At 36.4% G+C, this 25,975-nt stretch overlaps 1 long non-coding RNA gene across 2 annotated transcripts; it reads left to right on the top strand.

Annotated features, from left to right (window-relative positions):
* The first annotated feature begins 2 nt into the window (after window positions 1–2).
* Window positions 3–25,166, top strand: LOC130145025 (uncharacterized). Of its 2 annotated transcripts, XR_008820350.1 has the most exons (6): window positions 3–294; window positions 3,275–3,370; window positions 4,363–4,468; window positions 9,594–9,767; window positions 15,073–15,136; window positions 18,721–25,166. It is a non-coding gene; the product is annotated as an uncharacterized LOC130145025 (long non-coding RNA). The 2 variants fall into 2 exon arrangements; XR_008820349.1 differs by having other exon boundaries at window positions 15,073–25,166.
* The last annotated feature ends 809 nt before the right edge of the window (window positions 25,167–25,975 follow it).

Genomic DNA, 25,975 nt, shown 5'->3' on the forward strand with positions numbered 1-25,975 from the left:
GGAGCATGGCGGCGGGGGCCCAGCGCCCCGTCGGTGGCAGCCGGCCCCAGCACGGCCGCCACGCAGAGCCCTGCAGCCAACGTGATCGGCTCTGTCATCAGGGGGGCTTACCAAATGGCGGAGGATAAACGGGAAGAGAGCCCAGAGCAAGGGTAGCATGGCAAGGTGTTCACCTCTGGGGGAAGTTCTGCCTCCCCTGTAGCTCACTGGGCTGAGCTGACGGTGGAGGCAGCGGCCAGTTTTGTTTCAGGTTGCTGCTGCTGATGGGAGGTTTTTTCCCCTTGTGAGAACCAGGTTAGTAATTTTGCTTTGTGGGTACAACGGTATGCCAATTTGCTACAATATAAGCTTTCTGAATAATTATTGGCTGTTCTATTATTTAATGGCACCAGCTTTTTTAGCAGTCAGTTAAAGCTTTAACTCACTGCATCCATGGGCTCGGCTAATTTTCAGCAACTCAATAACAGTAAATTATTTAAAGCAATACAGAGGACCTGTGTTTTCTCACCACTTGACAACTTGTGAAGCAGGAGCCAAGGACTTAGTAGGGCTGGGAACTTCCATAGCAGAAGTGGGAGATCACAAACATTTTCCTCTGAAGCCTGAAACCACCATGAATAAGGGCACTTGTGATTGACAGCTGTCACCTATTGAAATTCATTTATGTTGCCTTCCCTGATGACACTGGAGGTGCAAATGAGCTCAGAGAACTCAAGTCTGGTTATATGGTTTAATTTTGTGCTATTTAGAGATTCAGCTTAGCCTTCAAAGCAGAGGCTGAAGCTAAATGTATGTTGCCACCTAAAAAGTTAAGCAGGACCTTGATGTGTTACGTTGAAAACACATTCAGGTGGGAAAAGGAATTTGCCCTGCTCTAGGGAGTCAGGGACAGGGCACTGGCAAGGGAGAAGCTCTCTCTTGGTCCTTTACCATCCTCAGAAGAGGAGATGGAAAGAGGTTCCCAGGTATCCCCTCAGTTGTTCCACTCCTGGGTTCCCAGAAAAATCTGGGATTCATCTGGCAGATGAATCTATTCAACACTTTGAAGGAAAGGTTTTAGTGATATCAATATTGCCGTAAATACTTCAGAACTTGCAGCAGGAAATCGATGCTCCATGAACAAGGAGCATGCTTGACTTTGCTAAGCCAGGTGTTAATAAAGAGCTAAGCAGAAATTACCTGTAAGTTAGAAATCATTAACCTCAAATTTCAAAAGCACTGCCTACCTCTTCTGAGTCTATGACATTTTCTGCTGTTGGGCGATGTAGACAGGTTCATTAAATAAAGAAGTGATGGACTCTTTTATAAATGTAAATTGATGTACAAAGCTTATTAATGATGTATTATTTACAAGTACATCACCAGAGTTACAGCAGTGGTTTTTTACTTTTACATTAGTGCAGGTAGCAGCAAAAACTATTGTAGGTTGCTAAAGCTGTCAAAATGTAAAAATAAACCAGAGCTAAGTCTTATATAAATGGGAACTATCTTCTACTATCTGAAAACTTCTAAAAGAATACAAAAAAGTAAACAATTTTCTATTGCAACTGCTGGGCCTGATCCTGGTGCTGTTGATCGGAACAAAAAGATTTTGAGACACTTTTTCTCAACTCAGCCTGGATGTAGCCAGGAGCTTTGCTGTAATATGCTGCTGCATGTGTTTATTAATCTTTACATTGCCCTGCATCAGAACTTTAGACTTGTTAAAAGTAACAGTCTGGCTTTTAAATGGAGTGTGAAAGTTAGATAATAAATGTTATTGCTCAAGAAAAGACAACAATGTATTTATTTGTTTGACCCAGAGGGATTGGCACAAGCTTTCAAATTAATTTTTTAAATTATAGAATCCCTTAGGTCACCATAAATTCAGCACTCCCTTGTTTCTGCTGAGAATATGCTAATTTCAGATTTCCTGCTGATGAGCATCCTATTGTATAATAAATATGTGAAAAACTCAGTGAAGCATCCTTTCTTTTCAGCATCTTTGGATGCAGGGGACATTCCCCAAATATACAGATTCAACTTTACTAAGAAAGAAAAAATGCGTGTTGGTTATAATTACAAAGATATAATAATTTTGATTTACAATTTCTGACCAGAGATGCATGCCAAATATTCTTTTTAATGTGGTTCAAAACTATGTAATTAGTAAAAGAATTAGATGCTCCTGCCTCAGCTAGTTTGTCCACCAATGTATGACTGACATTGTTAGGACAACGGGCAGGGTACTGAAGATGACTAAGTAACAAGATCTAGTCCAAATGTATTGTATTTCAATGACCATCCTCAAGTATTTTAGGCTGAAGAAAACTTTCCAAGTTTTCCAACATTTTTAATCATTTTCTCTCATCCGAGTTGCCAAGATGCTGCAAGTTCCATTCAAGCATGGAAATCTTGGTAAGATTGAAGTTTCTTATACTTAGAAGAGACTGTACTTCCTTCTGCATCTGTACATTCACAGCTCATCTTCACAAACAAATAGGAAAACAAAAGATTGGTAGTGATCATTTCCATTACATTTGAAACACAGCATCAGGTATTCTGATCTGGAAGCAGTAAGAGGAGGTGAAATATGTGATAGAAAGATGTTGATAAAACCTAGACTTCACAAAAGTGTAAATATGCTTGGTGTCATTTTTTGAAAAGTCAGCACAGACTTTTTAAATACAAGTTTTCAGTATGTGAGCATAAGAGCACACAAATCAAGAATTAACAGTTCTGGTTTCATACCAATTGTTTCCCATTATGAACCTTTAGATTTTTGTTGCAGTATGGGGAGAAAAAAACAAAACTCCAAAATGAAACCAAAGCCACAGAACTGAAAAACAGATGATTCCATTATTATTTGCACCATTTGTATAGTGCAAGTTTTAGACCCAGGATATTAACAAACAAACAAACAACCACCAAACCCAAAACAATAGACAGACTAAAGAAGTATACTTTCTTGCTACTTATTACACTTTATTGGTGTGTGTACAATTTTAAAAAGACTGCTTGCATCCTGTTTCAGGTAAAGTGTTGTTTGATAAATGAGTTTAATATACACGTCTGCCTCAGAGAAAACTCTCCCTAAATTTCAGAGAGGCATTTGTGCATAAAATCCGTTTATCACATTGTCTAAGCCAGGATGCGATCAGCTCTTGTACCATGGAAAAAGCAGACAGACTTCCCATTAGTCTTTACAACAAATTATTTGTGAGTTACAGAAACTGAAGTAAATATAACTAAAGACTTCATGCATTGAGAAACACCATGATACTTTTATTTATAGGTTGTTTCAGGAAACAGACATACATACCTACACAGAAGACAGTGCCGCCTTGGCAACCAACGTACTAATCCAGCTCTCATTTCACAGGAGACCAGAGTAAGTGGGGTTTTGTTTCTTTGGGGGATTTTGTAGCTTGGTTTATTGTGGGGTTTTTTATTAGTACAAGGCCCACATCCTTCAAAGAAAGAACTTCTTACTAGATAGAAGCTGTTTTTCTCTTGTGTGCACTATCATTTCAAGGGTCACTGTGATGTCACTGTCATCTGAGATTGATTGAATAAATGAGAATACTTGGAATTTGCCCAGATCTCATTTTTTCCAGTATTACCTATCACCTCCAATAATAGTGCCATCCATTACTTTCTACTTGCATCTTCATAACAATTCAGAATACAGACAAGTTCCACAGAACTTGCATTTTGTGATTTTTCCCTTGTTAAAGACATGATGGTTTCATATAGTTCCTGCTCATATATTCTCAGTGTAACTACCTACATCCAAAAATCAATCAAGACTTACTGCATTTTTTCAGTTTTTCTGCAGCAATTCAGACATGGCTACGAAAATAAGGAAAATATTTTAGCAGTAGTTCTTACACAAAAAAAATGCATATTGCTACAAAATCAGAATATCATGTCTCTATTATTGCAAGATAATAGGTGACAGGCATTGTTTTTAAGATAAACAGTAAGAGGGCTACACAATCAGAGATCATAAAAAGAACTGGACATTACATCTCCTGATATACTTAAAATAAAACTCTACAACAAATTAAAAAATCTGTTTGTAAATCATACATGAACTAGTGGACTTATGGAACTCTGTAATTTAATATTTGAACAGCTATTGATTTCCATGCATGCCATAAAAGTCCATGCTCAATACTTTCTCAATAATGACAATTTGTCTTTAATTGCCAGTATTTTCAAAAATTGGTTGATGTAAGGCTGACCAGTCTAAGCAGTAATGGAGTCTGACAGCATTATAAAGTAAAAGCTTTATTGTGGCAGCAAGAAAGGTGGGCAACAACATGCCCATAAAGTGTCTCACTAGGTCACCAACAGCAAACAGAGGATGGTCACCAACAGCAAACAGAGGATCACGAGCGATGCCATGGCTCCAGCTGATGGCCAGGGATGCTATGTGTCTGGATCACCTGGCAGCAACAGCCAATCACACAAATGGCTTCTGAAGGTGAGGAGGAGTCATACCACACCTTGGCTTCACCGGTGGCAGTGCGATTTGATAGCATAGCTTACATGGATAATGTGGGCAGCATCCTGCCTACACTGCTGATGTCGGTCAAAGGGCAGGGTATCGGGGGTAGGGTGTTGGCAGTCTGCCTATGCTGACTGCCAGCTAAGCAGCAGGGTGATAGGAGGCAGAGTGTCACTTCCACCTCTTGATTCTCTCAAATCATCACTTGACATGAAGTTGCAGGCTACAGGTAGAAATATATATAATAACCTGGGTGAGTTTGGTGTTCTGAAACCTGCAGGGTACAAGTTACGTGTCAGAAGTTGAAAGCTAGCACATCACAAGATGGATATCGGGGGTGTCACATTCCAAGTAGCTCAAAAGTCTGTGTCTGGCATAACTGTAAATCCCAATGGAGTATCTCTGAAAATGTATTTCCTGTGATTTTTTTATGTCTTAATGCCATCTCTGGAAACTGAAACTTTTGAAAAACTTTGTAGCATGTCTTACACATCTCAATACACAGCTATGTAATGTGATCTGATTAAACTGAAGTTAATTAACAAAATCCTGCTCACTTCAGTGAATTTTATATTGGTTCATATGATTGCATATCCTTTTGATGAACGGGAGAAAAATGCATCCAGTACAAATTATAGATATTTTACGATATTTAACTCTGAACTTCATGAAGAACAAGCAATTCATAATTTAGCTCTAAAATTTCAAATCTGGTAAACCCCTTCGATTTCTGTTTTTCATGATAATAATAAAATTTCAGTGCTCAAAAAGAAATAAAGGATGAGAATCTAACTGATTTAATGTTAATCAGTTGGGGTTTTACTGGAAATTAGTAATCACTGTTTCAAAATATTTTTCTCAATGGTCTTACATCAAATTCTCAGAAGATATAAGCACTTTTTAGCTCCTACTTTAACTTAGCACTGCCTAACTGTTTAGAGATGCAAACAAAATCGACTTTGAATATGAATAGTTTGTGAGTTACTACTGAAAATACCAATTAGAAATGAAAACTGTATTTCTGTCCACTGTTTTCATCTTACTTACGCACATGCTACTTATAGCTACTTTTCTTCAGAACTCTTAGGGATTCAGGGAAAAAAAATAAAGTCTGTTTTGGCTTTTTGCTACATTCTTTAAAGAATTCTTCAATGGAGTTCACCTTGCCTTACAGTCTTATCAACTGCTAGATGTCATAATTACTTCAGCTCTCCTGATGTGATTACCTTTAGTATTTCTCCTTCCTCTCCAGGGAAATTTATGTCTATTTCTTAGAGCTATCCTCTATCATCCTTTTTGAACACTGAAGCAAATCCATTTTCTTTTAAGTGATATCCGCCTCTTTTGACAATAAATTTGCCATCTTTCATAGGGTGTGGTGTTTCCCCTGCTGACCTTTTTTCCTCGTGTACTTGAAAATTGTCTTCTTAGTCATAGCCTGTGTGTGACCTTCCTTCTACCTCCACACTTTTGATTTTCTCATCTTCTTTTACAATCAACTTCATTCTCTGGTCCTTTCTCTTCATCTTCTACATTTGGGGTTTTATACCACTTACATAGGTCTGTTTTACCCTTAGATACATTTGTCTGTATAAATACTCCTTCATTACTAGCATGGTTTCAAGTTTGTTTTTGTTAGTTTACCTGGTTTTGGTTTTAGCTCTAAATAAATTGCACCTATATTGTTTATATTCATTTTTTCCAAACTTTCTTTTTCCTCATGATAGTAAACTATTCTCTTTCCGTGTTTATTCTGAAGCCTAGAAGTCCACCCTAGGTTTTAGAGATGGTATTTTTCCCTTTTATTTCAAATCAGAATCATTATTTTAGCAAAGGAGTAGCTTCATAGCTTAAGGTGCAATTGAGTTTCTGTCTTTTTAAGGTCATATCTCTGAAAAAAGAAAAAGTCTAACAAATCAATTAGTTTTCTTAAGACAGAACAGTGTAGCACTGATAGATAATTCTGAAGTTTTCCACTAAAGACAAAACCAATACAGGCACCATTTCAAAGTCCTTAAAATAAAAACAGCTGTAGAAATACTAATATGACTGCTTTTAAAAAATGAACCTTTCTAACTTAAGGTATGTTACTAAGCTGAAATTCTTCACTGAGGTAAGAATGGAGCTCAGTATGGGAATTTCTGCCACTTTGTCAAAATGTGTGCATTTGTGGGAGCCCCAGCTTTCCAGTGTCCTATGTTTTGGTTTCATATGACTACATAGCAGGATGCTTTCTGTATCAGTCTTGACGAGAAAAGTGCCAATAAAAGAGGCATGCAGCATTCAGTGGAATTAAAACACCAACACTCAAAATATGGTTACATAAGGATAAATTTATCTTTTAAAATTAACCAAGGCAGGTACAAGATACTACGTTTTCTCTGTACTTATTAGACATTAAATAATGACTGAGGCTGGAGAAAGTCTATCCCTAAAACAATTAAAAAGCATTAACTCTTATCATTCCTGGATAGATAAAAGTTTTCATTTTGTTTAAAGCAAACCCATGTAACAAAAAGTTATTGTAATGTCAGAAATAGAAAACTGGTATTTCTTCTTATCACTACTGTCTAGGGACTTTTCCCCCCTTATAGACAGCAATGTGAATGGGAATTAAATGCATTCATTAATTTAGAGAATATATAATATTCTAATATATTTTAGATAATATTTTAATCTAAACTATAATAAATCTGTTAATTAGAATCAAAATATTCAGTTTATTTTGTTCTTTTGAAATGAAATAAACTGAATACCATGGTTCTGAACAAGATTGTGATTTAATGCAATCTAAATAGCCTGTTTTATGAATTGTTATAGTGAATTTCTTTTAAGTTTCCCACTTTCTTGGTAGTGATTTGATAATAAGAACAATGGGATTAAGTAAAAGACTTATGATTTGAGAGAGTGACTTTAGGGAATTACTCTTTTTTAGGATACCTTACATGACTTGTGACTACAGAGAAAAAAATAGAGATGAGAGTAAAGTATCTAGATTTTCTAATCCGTAGTGATAACCAGAAAACTTAAGAGTTATGTTTATATTTGGAGAATGGACTGTTGACCAGGCTTTGTGCAGTTGTACTCTTGCTGTTGGTCTCTTGAGATTTGAAATCCTGTTAGAAGGAAAAGCATGCAAAACCAAGGATGTTTCCATAGATCCCACAGGCTCAGTCTGAGATTTCGCAAAAAATATGCAGCCTTATTTATATTATTTAACTTTATGCATAATACATAAAAGACCTCATCAGAGTGGAAATTCAGTTATGACATCACAAGAAAAGAATCAGAAAATCTCCCCTCTCACCTAAGCACACCAACATCAAGGCTAAGAACTGGTGCTGGCTTTGGCTGGGGTAGAGTCAATTTCCTTCACGGTAGCTAGTATGGGCCTGTGCTTTGGATTTGTGCTAGAAAGTGTTGATAACACAGGGATGTTCTCCTTCTGGCTGAGCAGTGCTGACACAGGCAAGGCCTCTTCTGCTTCTCACCCCACCATACCAGCAAGGAGGAATTGGGAGGGGGCATAGCCGGGACAGTTGACCCCAGCTGGCCAGAGGGATCTCCTATCCCATATGGCATCATGCTCAGCATACAAATCTGTGGGAAGAAGGAGACACATTCACCGTTATGGGACTTGTCTACCCCAGTAACTGTTACACATGATCGAGCCCTGCTTTTCTGGGGATGGCTGAACACCTCCCTGCTGGTGCAAAGTAGTGGATGAATTCTTTGTTTTGCTTTGCTTGTGTACACAGCTTTTGCTTTACCTGTTAAACTGCCTTTGTCTCAACCCATGAGTTTTCTCACTTTCAACCTTTGATTTCCCATCCCACTGTGAGGGGAGTGAGTGAGTGGCTCTGTGGGGTTTAGTTGGCAGCTAGGTTTAGACCAAAGCACAACTATTACACTTTTCCTTGATTATGCTGTCCTTGAAATTCTTGCATTTCTGGCTCTGAAGCAAGAAAAAATCATGCTTTACAATTTTGGGGAACGTGGAAGAGGCAAGTTTAAATCAGGGAGCCCTACTGAAGCCAATCTAAATCAAAAGACAGTCTCAGCCTGATGTGTCATGCTAGAGACAATAACGGTACGTTACCTCCCCAGCTGCAAGCAGACACAGCTGTTAACAGACTGTGCCATCAGACAGGCTTAGGGAATGTGATTTACAAAAACTACTTACATATTTAGTGAAAATATTGAAACTGAAATCATACCAGAGTTTTTCCTGAAGACAAGCCAGAATGAAATTAGAAAAATATATATGATTACAATTTCAGAATAATGTAAAAGACCTCTTATGGTACCTTCACTACATACGTTAATATCTACTTTTTCCAGTCACATTGGCTCCTGATACCATTCAATATGACATTCCCTGCTTACAGCTAAGGAGCTAGCATTGTCCAAGCAAGGTGGCAGTATATGGCTAGGACAGAAACACCAACCTGTAATGAAACCATAGCCTTAGAAGTTCAGACTTGCTTCTCTTCCTGGAGCTTGCTGTTGGCTGGCTGAAGTTACCCATTCACACATCCAGGTAGCTGGTCTGAGTCCCGTTCCCCACATGTTCTTCCGTATTCCTATTCATTGCAGAGGGTTTCAGGGCTGAGCTTGGCACAGAGCCTTACAGAGCCTTACAGCTCAGGTGTGATGGCGCTGAATGTCTACCTCCTTGGTTTTGTTAGGGAACACACTTATATGCCTTCAGAGAAAAAAAGAAGAAGAAGTTGTTATTATTTAACCAATATTCTCTTACTAGTGGACTAGCTAAAGGGACAGAAAGCAACTACTGACCTAAAGTTTATGTTCTGGTAGGTTACAAAGACTAAAGTAAGAAAATACATTTTTCGCCTCAGTTTGAAATATAATAAAAAACAGACACAAGAAGAATAAAGCTAGCAGTGTTATCTTTGCATTACTGGTCTTACCTTGAATCCCAGAACTGTCAGCGTTACTTTTGAATATAAACACAAGAAGAACATGTTACCACAAAGGTGACTTTAGTTTCTTTGCCACTGAGTTCCCAATTGCATTATGACAGAAAATGCAACATGACTAAACCTGAAATGTATTATTTCTGATCCTTTTTCCAAAATAGAGTGACAAATGAGTAACACAAGACTTTCATCGTACATACAAATACTTTCACCATGTGAGTGTTGCTCAGAGTATCATGGCCAAAGATACCTTATGTCTGCCATAACCTGGGTGCATGGTTGTGTGATAACATTGCAAGAGAATCATGTCCTTTAAAACATTGAGATTGAACAAGGTAAGAGATGAAAACTTTTATTTCATATATCCTCCCACTTATCTCCAGACTGTAATAGATTCCACAGTTACATCCTACCTCTACATAAGAAAATGAAAATAGTTTTATTGGTGACATTGAGAGGGGGTCTGTATCCAAATATATGTTTCTTATTACAAACACATGGTCAGATAAAATCGGATTAAATGGAATATTGATATTCTGCAAATATTTCATTTTACGTCTATGGTCTATTTCAATTATTTTAGGAAGATTTATTCTAGTGGTTTTTTCTCCATATATGTAATTGTAATAGCATTTGTTTTCAAACCCACTGCAACACCCTGGCTGTGATTTAAAGTCCATGGAAACTATGGGGAGTCTTTCCAAGGAAATGTCCAGTTGCACTTCTCTTAAGCTAACTCTTCACAGTATGGCAAAAATTCCCAAGAGGTGAGGATGTGAAGTATAATACTTATTCTATTTATGTCTTATGCACATTTCTAACTGCCACGATTTCTACTCCCACAAAACATCATAGTGTCTTCCTTTGTGTACAGATTAAAATGAACAAATCATCAATTCAATAACCTTGTTGCATATGTGAAAGTCCTTTATTTTTATTTATTATTTTTTTATAATTTATATTTATAAATAAATTATATTTATTCTAATGTTAAGCATTAGAAATGTTTAACAGCAAATAATTGCCAGTTGCTTATGTAAGAAACACTTCAAGGAGAAAAAAAATAGCCAGTTTGCAACACTGGAAACTAACTAATTTTCTGATAACTGGAAAATCAAGCTGTGCCCAATTCAGAAACTACAAATCTGCAATACTGTAGTAAATTATTGATAAAATTGTATTTTAAAATTCTTCTGTTTAGAATTAGGATTGCAAGCTGTTTATTTTCCTGTACTACATTTAATAGCTTGCTCCTGAAGATGCAGAGTTCAGTACTTCCACTGAATGTAATAAGAATGCAAATGTAAATTAAGTTACTTGCCTGAATATGTTTGCTGAATTGGGTCCTAACATCTCAATTTTCAGGGTGGAGTGTGTACATTTAGATATGTGATATATTCTGATGGGAGTCATGCTACTAAATCTCTGTGAATCCCCTTGAAAATTAAGTCATGGAAGAAAAGGCATTTGAAGCTTTTATGCATAATAGTACCATAGTTATTATGATGGATAAATGGCTTATGCTGTTTGACCTTTTTTATGAAGAGGCCTAAATCTACTTTGTCCCTTAGCTATACAGGAAAAATGACCTTTTTTTTTCCAAAGAATGGGCTGTTAAGTTTACCAGGAATATGTCTGTATAGTGCAAATTATGTTCATATTATATAATTCTATATAATATGTGTTTGGGATTCATACAGGTATTTAATAAAGTCTCTAATGTATGCAGGGCTCAGAATCTAGCAGCTTGTTTAAATCAGTCCAGTGTTTTTCATTATAACTCTAACAACCTTCAAGACAAACATTGAGGTAATGGCAAACCAGTAGGCTTGCAAAGATACAGGAAAGCATTACTTTGTCTAGACTTCTCTCTAGATTTCTCCTCTTCAAATAATAATAGTCTTTGACTCCTGTTAAATAAATAATTAGTACAGAGGAAAGGTAGGGGGTCTGTCTTTTTTATGTTCGGAGCAGACTCTTACAATTCTTTGGCCTTCCAGGTTTGTCTGCCAAGTAGCTCAGCTCAATTCAGCAAAGAATTTGCTGGATATTATTTTATCATATTTTATCAAATTACTTTTCCTGGTATCAAATTCATTTACTATGAATAGTGTCAATAATATTTAATACATAGCAGCTGATGTATTTCTTTGGCATCAGTACTACCTGTTATTGAGCACTCGTGCTGACCTGGATGTTCTGGATATTGAGGCACAAGCCTCAATTGCAATGAGGCTACGGCCTTTTCTTCATGTATATCTGGTAACCTACAGATTACTTCAGCAGTATTGTCCATCTACGCCATTTCCTTAACTACCGCTCAGCTGATATCAGTCTCTTTATACCTACAACAACTCTGGCACTTCTTTAAACCACCATACGTTCAAAAGTAAATTACAACTATCCTTAAAGCTATAGAAAATGTAAGTGCAGTAGTCGCATTTTGAGATATATTGACTGTATTTCAACTTCTTCTCCTTTTTCTGTTTTTATTCTTTACCTTTGTCTAACACAGTCCTATTGCTGTTGCTGCAGATATCTCCTCCATAGTTTTCACTGTCTGAAGCAGATTACTTTTACTTCCCATTCATTTATGTGTCTTTATTTGTTTCTCATTTGAAATCTCCCATATATCTTTATCTTTTGCTAGAGTAACATGGGTCAAATTAAACTTACTCTAGAGATATTTATTTTCCTCCAATAGCAATAAATTGGGCCTTGGGTGAGTTGCTGAGACACAGGTTCCCAGACTGTAGTTCTATTAATTATGTAAAATTAACCTTACCATTAGGTGTCTTTCCAAATCCAAAACACAAATTCCAAGGCAGTAAGTCTTGATCAAGATGCACAGTAAAACAATGCTTCCTCATAACCTTCTCCTTTGCATCTCAAAATTTCAGCTCTATAAGGAAATTGCTTTAGCTGAGTTCATCTCTTAAGACTAGTGTTTCAGTAAATGATTAGAGTACAAGAATGTTTTGGGGAATATTTGAAAATACTGCTAAAACATGGATTTTGAACTCAGTAACATGAATATTCAATACAGAAATACAGTCCCAAGAGTTTACTTCTTAATTAGTTAAGGAATTTGAAGCGTTGCATAACTGAAAACTTTCACTTAACATCAACTTATTTATTCTCCCTGGAAAAAAAAACCAGAAAGATCAGAAAACAAAGGAAACAAGTGCAATCCATGTGCTATGTGATACTCATTGAGCCAGACAGAATCTGCCCTCATCACAAAGAGTGTGTGTGTGTGTGTGTGTGTGTGTGTGTGTGTGTGTGTGTATATATATATGTATACACACACACACATGCACTTACATATGCAAACACAGAAGGAAACACTTGATTTATGATTTTCCAGTATATTTTTCTCCTGAACTAAATTGCAAATAAATTGAAAACAGGACAAACAGAGTCTACATCTCTAACCATTGCAAAAGACTGATCACAGGCAGCTGGTCCATTCAGTTACAGAAAGCTTTTTTACATGCGCAAAGCCAAAGAAACCAAAGAATTTTTTTAAAGGCCTCATAGATCAGGGCTACAATGAGCTGCACATTTTTTGTATTTCCAGAAGACTGTAGGAAATTAGATATTTAAATTGGTATGTCATCATTCCTTGAGAGTATCACAAATTGGTTCTGTTTGATTTATTTGAATGTGTTTATGCAGTTCCATTTTCAGAGTCATCATTGATTGAAAATGTGCACTTATCTTTAAGATAGCTATTTCTGTTACTGCTGTTTAGTATTAATAATTTAATTACTACTTTATCACATATGTCTACATTACATTCAGATACTGAAATTATGTAGCCACACAAAGACATGAATCACTTGTAAAAAAAATGCTCCTAGCAAAGCTAAAACACTAAAGAGAAGCTTTCAGAAACACAGATGTGAGGAGATATAAATGACAAATATATCTATTTCTTGTGTAACCTATTCTATTAAGCTTTGAAACACTATGGAAGGTTGTCTACACACTTGGCAAGTTATTCACATTCCAAAACTGACTGTGTTTTTTAAGCACAAATATTCAACCTTCAAATATTGACTTTGCTAAACAAATTTGTCAGTAAGTCTTTTTTCTTTAACAATTAAAATTCTATTATGTTACAAAAAGACTATAACATTCTAGTAACCTTTTCCGCAAAATCTTTTGTGACAGGAAACTGACTATAGCACAGAACTTATATTGCAAGACCTAAGAGTAATTTTCATATGAAGTGAAGAATTAGAAACTATATATATATATATATATATGCTGTTTCACCACCACACATCCCACGAACATATGGTGGGTTGAGGTGATATATACTATTTTTAAGAACAAAGAAGGATTTACATGTGAAGAAGAAGCATTAACAGTGAAGAGAAGAAATGAGCACATGGAATGTATGAATTGGCAGCAAACTTAAATGACTTGATTATTACTGTTAGTACTAGTGTGAGAAATATTACAACCACCACAATTCAAAAGCAGCAATATTATAAAAATTATAATATAAGAATTTTTAGAGCATGGATTAGTTTTAACTGCCTCTTTGGCAGCACAAAGTGCTTTCAGTATATCCCTGGACACTTTCCACAGGCTCACTTCTGTTGGATTTGCTCTCCAGTATTACCTTGTAGATTGTCCCACTTAGAGGCTCTGTATTGAAACCAGGATTGTGCCCATTCCTCCCTTGTACTCTGACTACCCTCATCTATCATAAGTGTCCATGTGCCATTTTCAACTGTATCTTCCATCCACACTTCAATCCCAAGGCTGCAGCTGCCCCCACCCAGAAAAAAAAATCCTTTAGAGGACGAAGAACTAAAAGGACAACATCCTATAATTTATGCTACTACGATCCAACTTCTGTTCTCTGTGCCATACCTACACCACTGAGAGTAAAGTGGAACAATGTTGATAGTCCAACTGAAGTAACACTACATTCTCTGAAAAGAGCAAATCTGAATTCCTATACTGAAATACAAATCTTTAAATATTTAAAATAATCAAATAATTACTTAATACTTGGTACACTTTCACATAACCTGCATATTAATTCAGCCAAAAAAATTACCTAAAATATAGTCTGTATAAGTGTAACTCTTAAAAAAAAAATATTTAATGTTCATTATCTTTATTTGTTTTGCTTCTAAAATCCTGAGCCACTTGGTTCAGCATGCAATAAATCCTTGAAGCACAGTGAGGAAACAAAGTAGGAAGGCATTTTATTTAACAGTGGATAATTTAAAAAAAAAATTATCTTGCTTGTTAAAGTGAGATGAGAAGTTTTCTATTAACTAGGCTGGGAAGCCTTAGGGGCCACTGAAAGCTTTTTAATTGCATATTTAATTAGAAATGTGCTAGAGAGCTGGTGTTCAGCTTTTCTGAAGCTCATGGCTCCTGACAAAATGTCTGCTTTTAAGCCATTTTGTCTCTTGAAATGTTTTCTAAAAAGTGGGTTAAACAGAAGAAGCTTTAATTTGGCTATTTTCACTTCAAAGGGATTTTACTGTTTTATCAATCCTACCATAAAGCCAAGGTGAAATGACATGTTCAAAAGTAAGCATTTTCAGGTAAAATAAGACCTCTAAAAAGAACAAACTTTAAAGATTCTTATAGTTTGTTGTTCTTGCTTAGCTCACCAGCAACAGTGGAAGATGAAAGAAGGAAAGAAGAGAGGGAATACATCTGGCTACTACAGGTACAGAGTTTGCAAAAACACAAACTGTCAGCCAGTTTGTCCAGCAGCCAGTGGCTGAAGCTGAAGAGAAATAAATTAATGAATAATTTCTTTGTATTCCGGGTAGAAGAATGTTGACAGCACTGCCTGCAGTTATCAGGGTTCCCAGCATTTGCTCTAAACCTGGACAAAACATGACAAGCCCAGTATGTCTTCTGCCAGTGCTCAGTCACACCACTTTTACCCCAAAGTTATCTGACAGAAGTTTGCTTGAAATTTAGGTTGCCTCAGAAGTGCTAGCTTCGCCTGAGGTAATTTAACGGGTAAAGGAGGGCAGCCCCAACAAAAGCTGACAGCACTGCAACTCCTAGCATTGCAGGTATGAATACACATTAGTTATGGAGGGATAAAAATGCTTCTGAAACATAGGCTAAACTAGTAACATAAGCTGCTGATTTTTTAATCCGTATTTGAATAAACACAGTATATGAATAAGTAGTCTTTTAGAGGAAGAATGGAAAGCTTTTTTGTTGTTTTACATGACAAGCCCTATTTTCAATGTAGTTTGCATTAAAAAAAAGTTAGAAATACATGGAAAATAGTTAATTAAAAGTGTGATTTTGTACACTGAAAAATAAATACATTCTGAAAGACAACTAAATAATTAAATCACATATGAGAGAGCACAGCTAAATGGAGAGAATGTGCAAATGTCCTTTGATAACACACAAGAAATCCACCAAAATTGACATGATATATTAGCGGTCACAAATCTTTGTAAGAACATGTAAGTGCTAATGCACTGCTGTCCTTATTTCACCTTCACTCAGTAACACAGCCAGAGACTTGAAATTCCCTGGAGTATCTACTTAGATAACTTCATCTATGCGTTTCATGACTAGTAAAATCCAGCAAGAGTGCCCAGACCTTGTATTAACACTGTAGGTTTTTTATTTTCTGAGTGAACCACATCCATTACTTTATGATACTCCATGTGTTTGATGATAGAACATGGCAAATATATTTGAAAGGGCAGGAAATAAAGTTTGTTAGAAATAACTTGATTTGAGGAAGTAGGCTTGAATATCACCCAAACCCAGCTCTTATGTGGCACACTCACTTAATTTCTGTCATCCACTATTATCAACTTACCCAAAATGCAATCCTATTAAAAATACTTGAACTTTACATTTGAATGCTCAAAGACAGGTCTTTGAGAGTAATAATATTTCTGATTATCCTCTGCTCTGCAACTTTACCATTTTGTTATTTATTTATAAATGGGGATTATCTTTAGTATGTGTGTTTACAAACTAACTCCAACAGTAGAGGCTAAGAAAAAGCCTGAGAATTGGCTTTGGAAAAGTGGTAACTAACTGTGGTTGGTAGATACATTCACACAATAGCCAAAAATGACATCTCTATTAATATTAGGTGCAAGAACAGCATTCATGTTTTTAATCATGACTTACACAAGCTGAAGTTACAGATCTGACAGTTTTATGCAGAGGAGGTTGACTTAATTCATACCTCTCCTTATGGAATTAGAGCTGTATACATTCATTCATTGTTCTCCCATTCTTAAGATGAATAGTGTTGTGCAGGGTCCAGTCTTGTCACTTGTTACACAAACCTGTAAAACACAGGTGTCAGGTGAGACAAGCTCCACCATCATCAGTACAGCAGTGATGCTCAGTTCTGTGCTTCCACATCAAAAGTGAACAGAGCTGATTCTCTAGTAATTCTGTGTTTGGCATAGGCGGAGTCCTGAGGGAAAGCTGGCTGGTTTAGGCCAAATCCTTTTAAAAAGACATGATGTGGCCTGGCAAGAAAAATTCTTTAAAGTTAGCTGGTAGCTATGACGGAACCTTCTGCTGAAAGCACTAGCCAGTGGAGTTCCAAGGTTATGGACAGTCCTAAACTCTTACAAAATTACTGTTGATCTTTGATGCACAAATAGCCACAATGGCTGAAAAAACCTGAACTCCAAGTGGCCAAGAGTGACTCAGTTTTTGCTGTAATATCTTTCCTTCCTCTCTCATGTTCCCAGGCAAAGTAAAGCTTCTCTAACACTGTCCGGGTAGGATGACCTGGGTAGGCCGTAGGATTACATGTTTGCATATATGGGGATCATTATATACTAGATATTACAGAAAGAAATTGAAGGAAAGCAAAAATGATAATGTTTGTCTTAGACTAAAATTAACTTAGTAGCCCTCCAATTAAAGAGACATCCAGCAGATCTACTAAAAACCCATTTGCAAAAATCCCCAAAGACTAGTGCAGTATCCAGTGAAAAGGCACATACAATAAAGCTGAAGCTATCATCTGTCCCTATCCTTTTCATTAAAAGCTATAGTGAAAGTTATCCTGCAAAAGTAAGATTCACTGGGTATTTTGTTGCACCACAGCAGCTAATTTAAGAATCAGACTCACTGTATTTATCTCAAATATTTTTAACCTAGATTGACATTTTAGAGATGAACAATGGAGAATGAGATACAGTTGAAAGCACTATGAATAAATGATAATGTTTTACTCATTTCATATTAATTCCACATTCTTAAGCTTTTTAGCAACCAAATTAGTTAACACATCTCTGCAGATACACTTGCTTCATAAAACTTAAAATAAGAAATGGCTTAAATTGAGCAGGAATGAAAAGTGGGCTGGCCGCTTGCCATACTGTCTTAGACTACTGACATATTTTACCCAGCACTATGACATTCAGTTTTACCAGTTACAAATGGACAAAACACTGTCCTTAATAAAAACCATGCTGCTTTCAAATAAGACCTTATTTATTTCCAAGATAAAACCCCACAACTGGGAAAAACTACAGCTTACAGTATTTAATACAGCTCTTTTAAGGCTTCCCAGATTAAGTCCTTCTCTTTAATTTAGAAATAAATATTGTCCTAACATTGGATGAGATCCTCAGGCAAAATCTCTGTAATATCTTCCATGCCTTGTTCATCAAATTTAAGAGTACCCTATTTACATGTGTTGCTTTTACAGTAGGAAAGGCATAACTCTTTCAACCTATTAAACAGGCTGAGCACCACCAATGCTTCCTGTTTTCAGTTCTTCCAAAGCATTCTGGATAAAAGCAGGTGATACTATTTGCAATACCTTTTCCCTTCTGTTTTGAAGAGAGATGAAGCCTTGCATTTTTTCTGTTTCTTTCTATGGGCTGTGAGGTTGCTCTGGAGGCTTGTGGAGCACGCTTCTAGTTTTAAGAGGCTTCAGGGGAGAGGTAGGTGCCTTTGAATGGCTGCTTATTGCTATGCCTGCTCATTGTTCAAGCAATCATGTCCTAATATCAGCAAATTAAAGACATTAAGGGCATAGCTTGTTTGTAGCTGGATGGAATCTACAGAGGGTTAGAGGACATAAAAAATAATGTTAAGACAAAACTGAAGAAGCATACTTCTATACAATATTTAGACATATGGAAAGAGATCTGAAGTTAGATACAGAAGCCAAGGAAAATCAGTAATGATTCAGCATAGGTGGTGAAGCAGGGTGGTATGTCACTCTACTGCGTTTTCAGACATTTGGATTCTCAGTGGCAATTTCTATATTTTTATTTTATTTTCTGACAGCACATAGCTTTTGCCTCACAAAAAAGAAAGGCAATCTGCTTCACAAAATCTGCAAGAAGTCAGCAAGAGTGAGAAGCTTTTACTTTTACAAGAATAGATGATCGTGTACACCTAACAAGGCACCTGCTCCTATCTGATGGTTACTATAAAGTTCTCATTTTGCAAACTGACAGCTTGTGGTAAGAAAGGCAGCAGTATTCTCACAGTCAAGAGCTCAGTAGGAGTTCTGGAAGGTAAGATACTATCAATTAGTTGATCACAACACCAGGGATGCTGATTTACACAGACCCCAGCATTATCTTTTTGCAAAACAGCAGATCTTGAGTCAACAGGAGCTCAGTGGCATACTCCCACTTCCCCCATTACCTAATCCGTCAGAACTGCTAGAGAAATGATAGCAAGCTAAACACATATGTTTATATAAGCATGTGCATATCTTTGTATGTATGTGTGTAGGTGTCTCTATACATACACCTATGCTTCAGGATACGTTGTAACTGTTTTCTTTTTCAGATTCACTTCCTTGATACCAAAGAGGCTGCTTGCAATCTAAAGTGATCTTGTTGTCTAATCATGCCCCTTATGTTAAAAAATCATATATGATTTCAGCAGGTTATCTCCAAGGAGAAACTCAGAGGAGCCAGCAATTTGTTTTTCTTCATCAGTGTTGAATTTTGTCAGTGCTGGATTCCTAGCATCTCTGAGACAGTGAGGTGCAATACTTGAGTTTTAACTCACTTTGCATCTTCCCTATTTAATTAAAAGAGAAACTACCTGTTGCAGCACAACAGACAATTTCTAAAGTGTTTATTAATGTTGGTTGCAACATTTGCAGTTGGAATAAAGGATTTCTGTTTTACAGTTCCCCATTCATTTATTCCTTCCTGCCCTCTGGAGGTCTCAGATTTTATCATGACATGTCTACATTTCAAATTTAGCTATCTTTTTCAGCTGTACAATCCCATTTTGGTGATCCAATCTCATGGAAAAGTAGTTACATTTTACTTTACACTCAGCAATTTTATTCTTTGCTTAGTGGATACTAGGTATCAATAGATTCCTTTAAATTATTGCATATATTTGTTGGTAGGAGATAGGACTTTCTAATAGATTTTTTTCCTAGTGTGTTATTATTTAAAAACAGGAAAATTAATTTTAAACCTTAGGAAAATGTTAGCTTAGTAGACAGAAACTGATACTTGTGGTAACATTCTTATGACTGTAATTTGTCCACTGTAGAGCCAAAATGCATTAGAGCTGCAATTATATATAATATGAAAGATAACTGTCATGTGCATTGATTGCTTTAATTAAAATCTGAATCATTTAAGATGTGAAACATTTAAGATTATTGTATTAGTCTTTCACTTGCTAATTCTCTCTCCTTGTTTCTCATGTCACACCATTCTAAAGAATCAAATCAAAACTATGTATGCATACAAATTTCCCCAAACAGTATATACTAATTATTTATCTGAGGGCAAAGCGTTTCTGGAGGGTTTCTTGATGAAGAACCAGATGCCTACCATGAAAAATAAATACTGTCTAATTTTGTATGAAATTCCAAACCAGCATCTAAAGCCTTGGAACACCCATTTTTTTTTTCCTGAACAGCCAAGAACTGCCACAGACAATTTATGACTCCTTGACTGGCCTTCAGTGAGCAAAAAGAGACCACACAAAGGATTGTGACCCTCAAATGTATTAGCTGTGTGTTTGACCTCTGAAATACAGTTGAAAAGGAAACACCTTGCCCCTTTCCTGCTGTGACTGAAATTTATGGAGCAAATGATGCCCAAGCAGCTTAGCAAGACTAATTAAGGACTACATAAAAAAAAACATGGCAAATTAATAATCTGAATTCTAGTAGCACTACACAGGGTACTGAACCACACTATGAAATGTTACACTACTGGGCTTTGATCCTGTCTGAGACTTCATACAGAGAGTAAAAAAAAAAAAAATAATAAATTGTATTTTGAGAAGGAGTAAGAGTGATTGCTTATGCAAAACAAGCCTATAAAATTTGCCACTGTGACAAGTCAAGAAGCTGTGGTATATTTAGTAGCAAATTAGTAATGATATGGTCTTCAGACTCCTCTGAATGCACAGTAGGAAGCAACATCAATCACTTTTCCTGCTTCTTTCCACTCTTTCAGTTGACTTCCAAACATGTGTCTAATCCATTTATATCATAATTAATCCTGGTGTTCCCTTAACTTCCTCTTTTCTACTTGACATTCTCTGACTCCCACAAACTTATATTAAGTTGCATCAGAGAACAATATTTTGATTAAAAATAGATCACATAAGTCTTCATATAATCTACATACAAACAAGTCTTTTGGAAATAGTATTTGTGATAAGTTGTTTATCTTAGGTAAATCACAGAATCATGGAATGATAGAATAGTTTGGGTTGGAAGGGACCTTAAAGATCATCTAGTTCCAACCCCCCTGCCATGGGCAGGGACACCTTCCACTAGACTACATTGCTTAAAGCCCCATCTAGCCTGGCCTTGAACACTTCCAGGGATGGGACATCCACAACTTCTCTGGGCAACTTGTTACAGTGCCTCACCACCCTAATAATAAAAAATGTCTGTCTTCTTTATATCCAGTCTTAGTCTACCTTCTTTCAGTTTAAAACCTTTGCCTCTTGTCCTGTAAAAACTCTCTTTGTTTTATAAGCCTCCCATAGATATTGAAAGCTACAATAAGGTCTCCCTGGAGCTTTCTCTTCTCCAGGTTGAACAACCCCAACTCCTTCAGCCTGTCTTCATAGGAGAGGTGCTCCAGCCCTCTGATCATCTTTGTGGCCCTCCTCTGGAATTGCTCCAACAGGTCCATGTCTTTCTTATACTGGAGACCCCAGAGCTGAACACAGTACTCCATATGGGGTCTCATGAAAGTGGAGTAGAGGGACAGAATCACCTCCCTTGACCTGCTGGTCATGCTTCTTTTTGTGCAGCCCAGAATACAGCTGGCTTCCTGGGCTGCCTGTGCACATTGCCTGCTTCTGTCAAATTTTTCATCCACCAGTATCCCTGAGTCTTTCTCCACAGGGCTGCTCTCAATCCTTTCATCCCCCAGCCTGTATTGATACTGGGGGTTGCCCTGACCCAGGTGCAAGACCTTGCACTTGGCCTTATTGAACATCGTGAGGTTCACATGGGCCCACTCCTCAAGCATTTCAAGGTCCCATTGAATGGCATCCATTCCTTCAAGCAAATCAAATGCCCCACTCAGCTTGGTGTCATCTGCAAACTCCCTGAGGGCACACTCAATCCCATTATGTATGTCATTGATGAAGATACTAAACAGTAGTGGTCCCAGTACAGACTCTTGAAGAATACCACTCACAACTGGTTTACACTTGGACGTTGAGCCTCTGACTGTAACTCTTGGGACACAGCCATCCAGCCAATTCCTTATCATTCTAAGGATCCATCCATCAGAACCGTATGTCTCCAATTTAGAGGTAAGAAATTTGGGGGGGGACCATATCAAGGGCCTTTGAGAAGTCCACACATTCGTAGTTCTTCCTTTGTCTGATTCTGTGGACAAGGGAAAATTAAAAGGAACATAATTTCATTCCTAAAACTATTTCTATGTCATGTGGCAGATCTATAAATTAGAATTGGGTCATACCTGACAGCCAAGCAAAGAACTTAAACCCAATTAAAAGAGATAGTGAATTTTTCAGGGATTTTTTCTTTTTCTTTTTTTTTTTTTTTTAAGCACATCAGCAAATGAATCAGAGAAGAAGCACAGCATGGAAATGTAAGCTAGCCCATCAAGGTCCATTAGATGCTGTCTACACTGTCATGATTTTCCTCAATTATTGTTTTGCACAAACAGCTCTCTTACATTCCTGTCATAATAGCGGCCTCTTTCTAACCAAAAGACTGCAGTCTGATCAGATACTCCCTGTGAATGAAAAGACTACTCGGGGAATGAAAATGAAAATGTGTAGATTTTAATCCTATCAAGACTATTAGGAAAAACATAAATACTATGAACTGCTGTGTTTCTAAGTGGTATTTCTGAGCACAACCATCTTTCAAAAACTTAGCACAAGAACCTTTACTTTGTGGATCCCAAACACCCTCACACACAAGATATTTGTCAGATACCCATCTATCTTTCTCAAAGCTTTCAACAGAAGCCTTCTCAGATATTAGAAAAGGCTACGGGGGGTATGGGTAGGGGTGTGGGTGGGGTGTTGGATCATCTAAAATCTTTCAGAATTTACATCTAGGTGTTCAATAACTATTTGGATCTTATAGTAAGTGCAAAGGTGTTCTTAAATCACTGAATTTTACTTGCAAAAATAAAAGAAATTAAGTAATTGTGAATGTTTAGACTGGCCACCAGGTCCACTGATAAATCTGAGAAAGTAGCCCTAACTGGGAAGCCATTACAGACTTGTGGGATGTCTTCTTTAATAAATGTATGTATGAAAATCACCTGGTTTAAAATCCTGTTTAAAGAGCATTTAAATTCAGTATTTATTTATTTCTCTATCTATATATCTGCAATCTGTATTTGAAATCTTATATTTTCTGTGCTCTTTTTTTAAGATACAGAAAATGAAAGAATTTCTATTTACTGTATCATGCACAGGTTACAGGCTCCTGTGATGTTAATTCTGTGAGTAAAAAGTTATTGGTTTTATTGCCTCATTTTCTTTTTATTTAAAACTTAACACATACACTGATAATGATTTCACAATGTCATGAGCAATGTCAAAGCATTTTCTAAGCTGAAATGTGAATGTTATGTAAAGCCCACATTAGCCCCTATTAAAATTCAGCTATACTAACAGCACTTTTTGGCCGCTATCTAAGAATTTTATTTCTAATCAAGCCTTAATTTATCCAGAAGGACTAGTCTGCAATGCATGCATTCAGGACATTACATTATGAATTCAATTATCTGTTGTATGTCCAAAAGGGAAGAACCAAAATGTAATATAACAGGATACTGCTTCACTGATCTAGAACTCGTTGCCATATATATATATATATATATATATATAAAAAGCTGATTAAAATGCATACTTAAATTGCACAAATCCCACAAATATTTTAAACGTAAATAAAGGAATATTTTTTCCTACAAATGTGATTCTACTGGAAAGCACTCAGTTTTGAAAGATGCTAGCTATTTGCAGCAAGAGTCTGAGAAACCTCACTCCCTTTCCTGAAGTTCAGCATGAACTGAAAGGTTCTCAGAACCTCAAAGAAGCAAGCCAAAAGCAATTACTTAATATGAAATTTGTCCAGGTGCCTACCAGGGATGATGGTGAGTGGGAAGATTTATTTTTATACTGTGGAAAGTGTGCTTTATGCTTTGCAGACAGAATCAAGAAAAACTGTTTGCCCTGAAGATCTCACAGGCTACTTACAAAAAGCTTTCAGTGTTGCACCTTCTGTGTAAGCCCTGAGGAGCAAAGATATTTGAACATCAGGGAAGACTCAGAAAATGTATAAACTATGTCATCAAAAAGGGCAAGAACAGGAGTTTATAGTGTAAATGCTAGAAACCCCTCCTGTTCCAGGCAGGGAAAGGAAATTGAACATGGGAGGCAAGAAATACAGAACCTGATATAAATCATGAAAAGATAAATAAAACCCTCTCATTGCTTTCCCTGAACTTTGCACACAGGTTACAGTTACGTGTTTAATCAGTGTGTTATTCCTTCTGTTAGACCTCTGGAGAACCGGGAGCAGCTTCACATCTATCAACAGATAACTTCAAGTTCTCTTGATTGATCACTATTTTTCTCAGTGAGCTGGAAATAAAAATAAATCGTTCTGTCATCTTTCTTTACAAAATAACATTTGGTACTTTTCTGATCCCTCCAGAAGAAAAAACGAAGGACTTAGAGAGAGAAGAATATATGAGCTTTCACACAAATTATATTAACCTACATTACTAATGACTGGAAAGACAATTTCAACATTCCTGAACTCATGAAAACAGATTCACGTTTTGGCTATAATAGGAAAGGTTAGTGCCTGTGAAGCCAGTTGAGGATTTTACTTTGTTCTAGAAATCTCTATTTAAAAACTCTAACCTCCTTCTGAATTTGAAGTCTTAAATGCTCTTATTTTCCACAGCTATACCATAATAAAACAAAGAAACAAAAATACATCCATACTATGCTATATTTTGAAAATACTATGGTATCTATCAGCATCTTCAATTTTTGGGTTGAGTAAAAGGTATCCAACATTTTACAGGATATGTCTGTCTGTGGTTTACTGTCGTCACCATTGTGAAGAAAAAGTTGAGATAACACACACTATTTCAATCTGGATACACTTTTAATCAAAATAGTCTGAATAGTTAGACTTTTTTTTTCCTTTCTGAATCTGAAATTAAGGAATGTTTAAAAATGTCTAGTTTTCCCCTAAAAGAAAACTTGACAGGTGAGTTCTGTACAAAGATAATATCCTTGTAACTACCTCATATGATCAGTATTAATTTTTTTTTGTTGTTCAGTGAGGGATTGAAAAATAGTGCAGAACTTTAAAATTGATGGAATATTTTACATCTAGGTTTATATTGTCCTTCTAATAAACAGTGTTCTGAACAAAGAGGAAGACTAGTGTTTAATTTCTGTCTCAATGTATTTTATAATGTCAGCCCACTAGGCTTGTGGCATTGTCTTGTATCTCTTTTTTTGTTTGTTTAAACCTGTCAGAGTTGCAGAATTTAGATTCATCAACTTCATGTTTTAGAACAGAAGGAAAATAACTGAAAACTGTTGACTCCAAAAACCTTGAATATTTTATCCCGCTACCAGGCAATGCTTGTGTTCATGATGATGGTAAGGAATTGCCAATCAGTCAGGTAGAAGTAAAGAGATTTTCAAACCATAAGACCTTTCCTACAGGAGAGATTTAACATCATTATATTTGAAATATGACCTTCCCAGTAGCATTTGTAATTATACTTCCAAATTAGAACTAATACACTCTCAAAACCAGTCTCTCAGTTACTGAGCCTGTCAATTCCAGTCCACGGAAAAAGTGAGCTTTCAAAATAATGTTGGAAACTTTATACTACAGAGAAATGCAGATATTCTTGAATCCTAAATAATAAGTATCATCAACTTTGTGAGGGACTAGCAATGAATATTAAATGCAGATTTTTCTTGCTGTCAGACTTGAAAGTAAGATGTAAAATGAAATAAAATAAGTTTTCTAATATTAGGAACACTTTTTACTCTTCTGCCTACTTCTATA

This window comes from Falco biarmicus, chromosome 2, assembly GCF_023638135.1.
Source record: "Falco biarmicus isolate bFalBia1 chromosome 2, bFalBia1.pri, whole genome shotgun sequence".
NCBI lineage: Eukaryota > Metazoa > Chordata > Aves > Falconiformes > Falconidae > Falco > Falco biarmicus.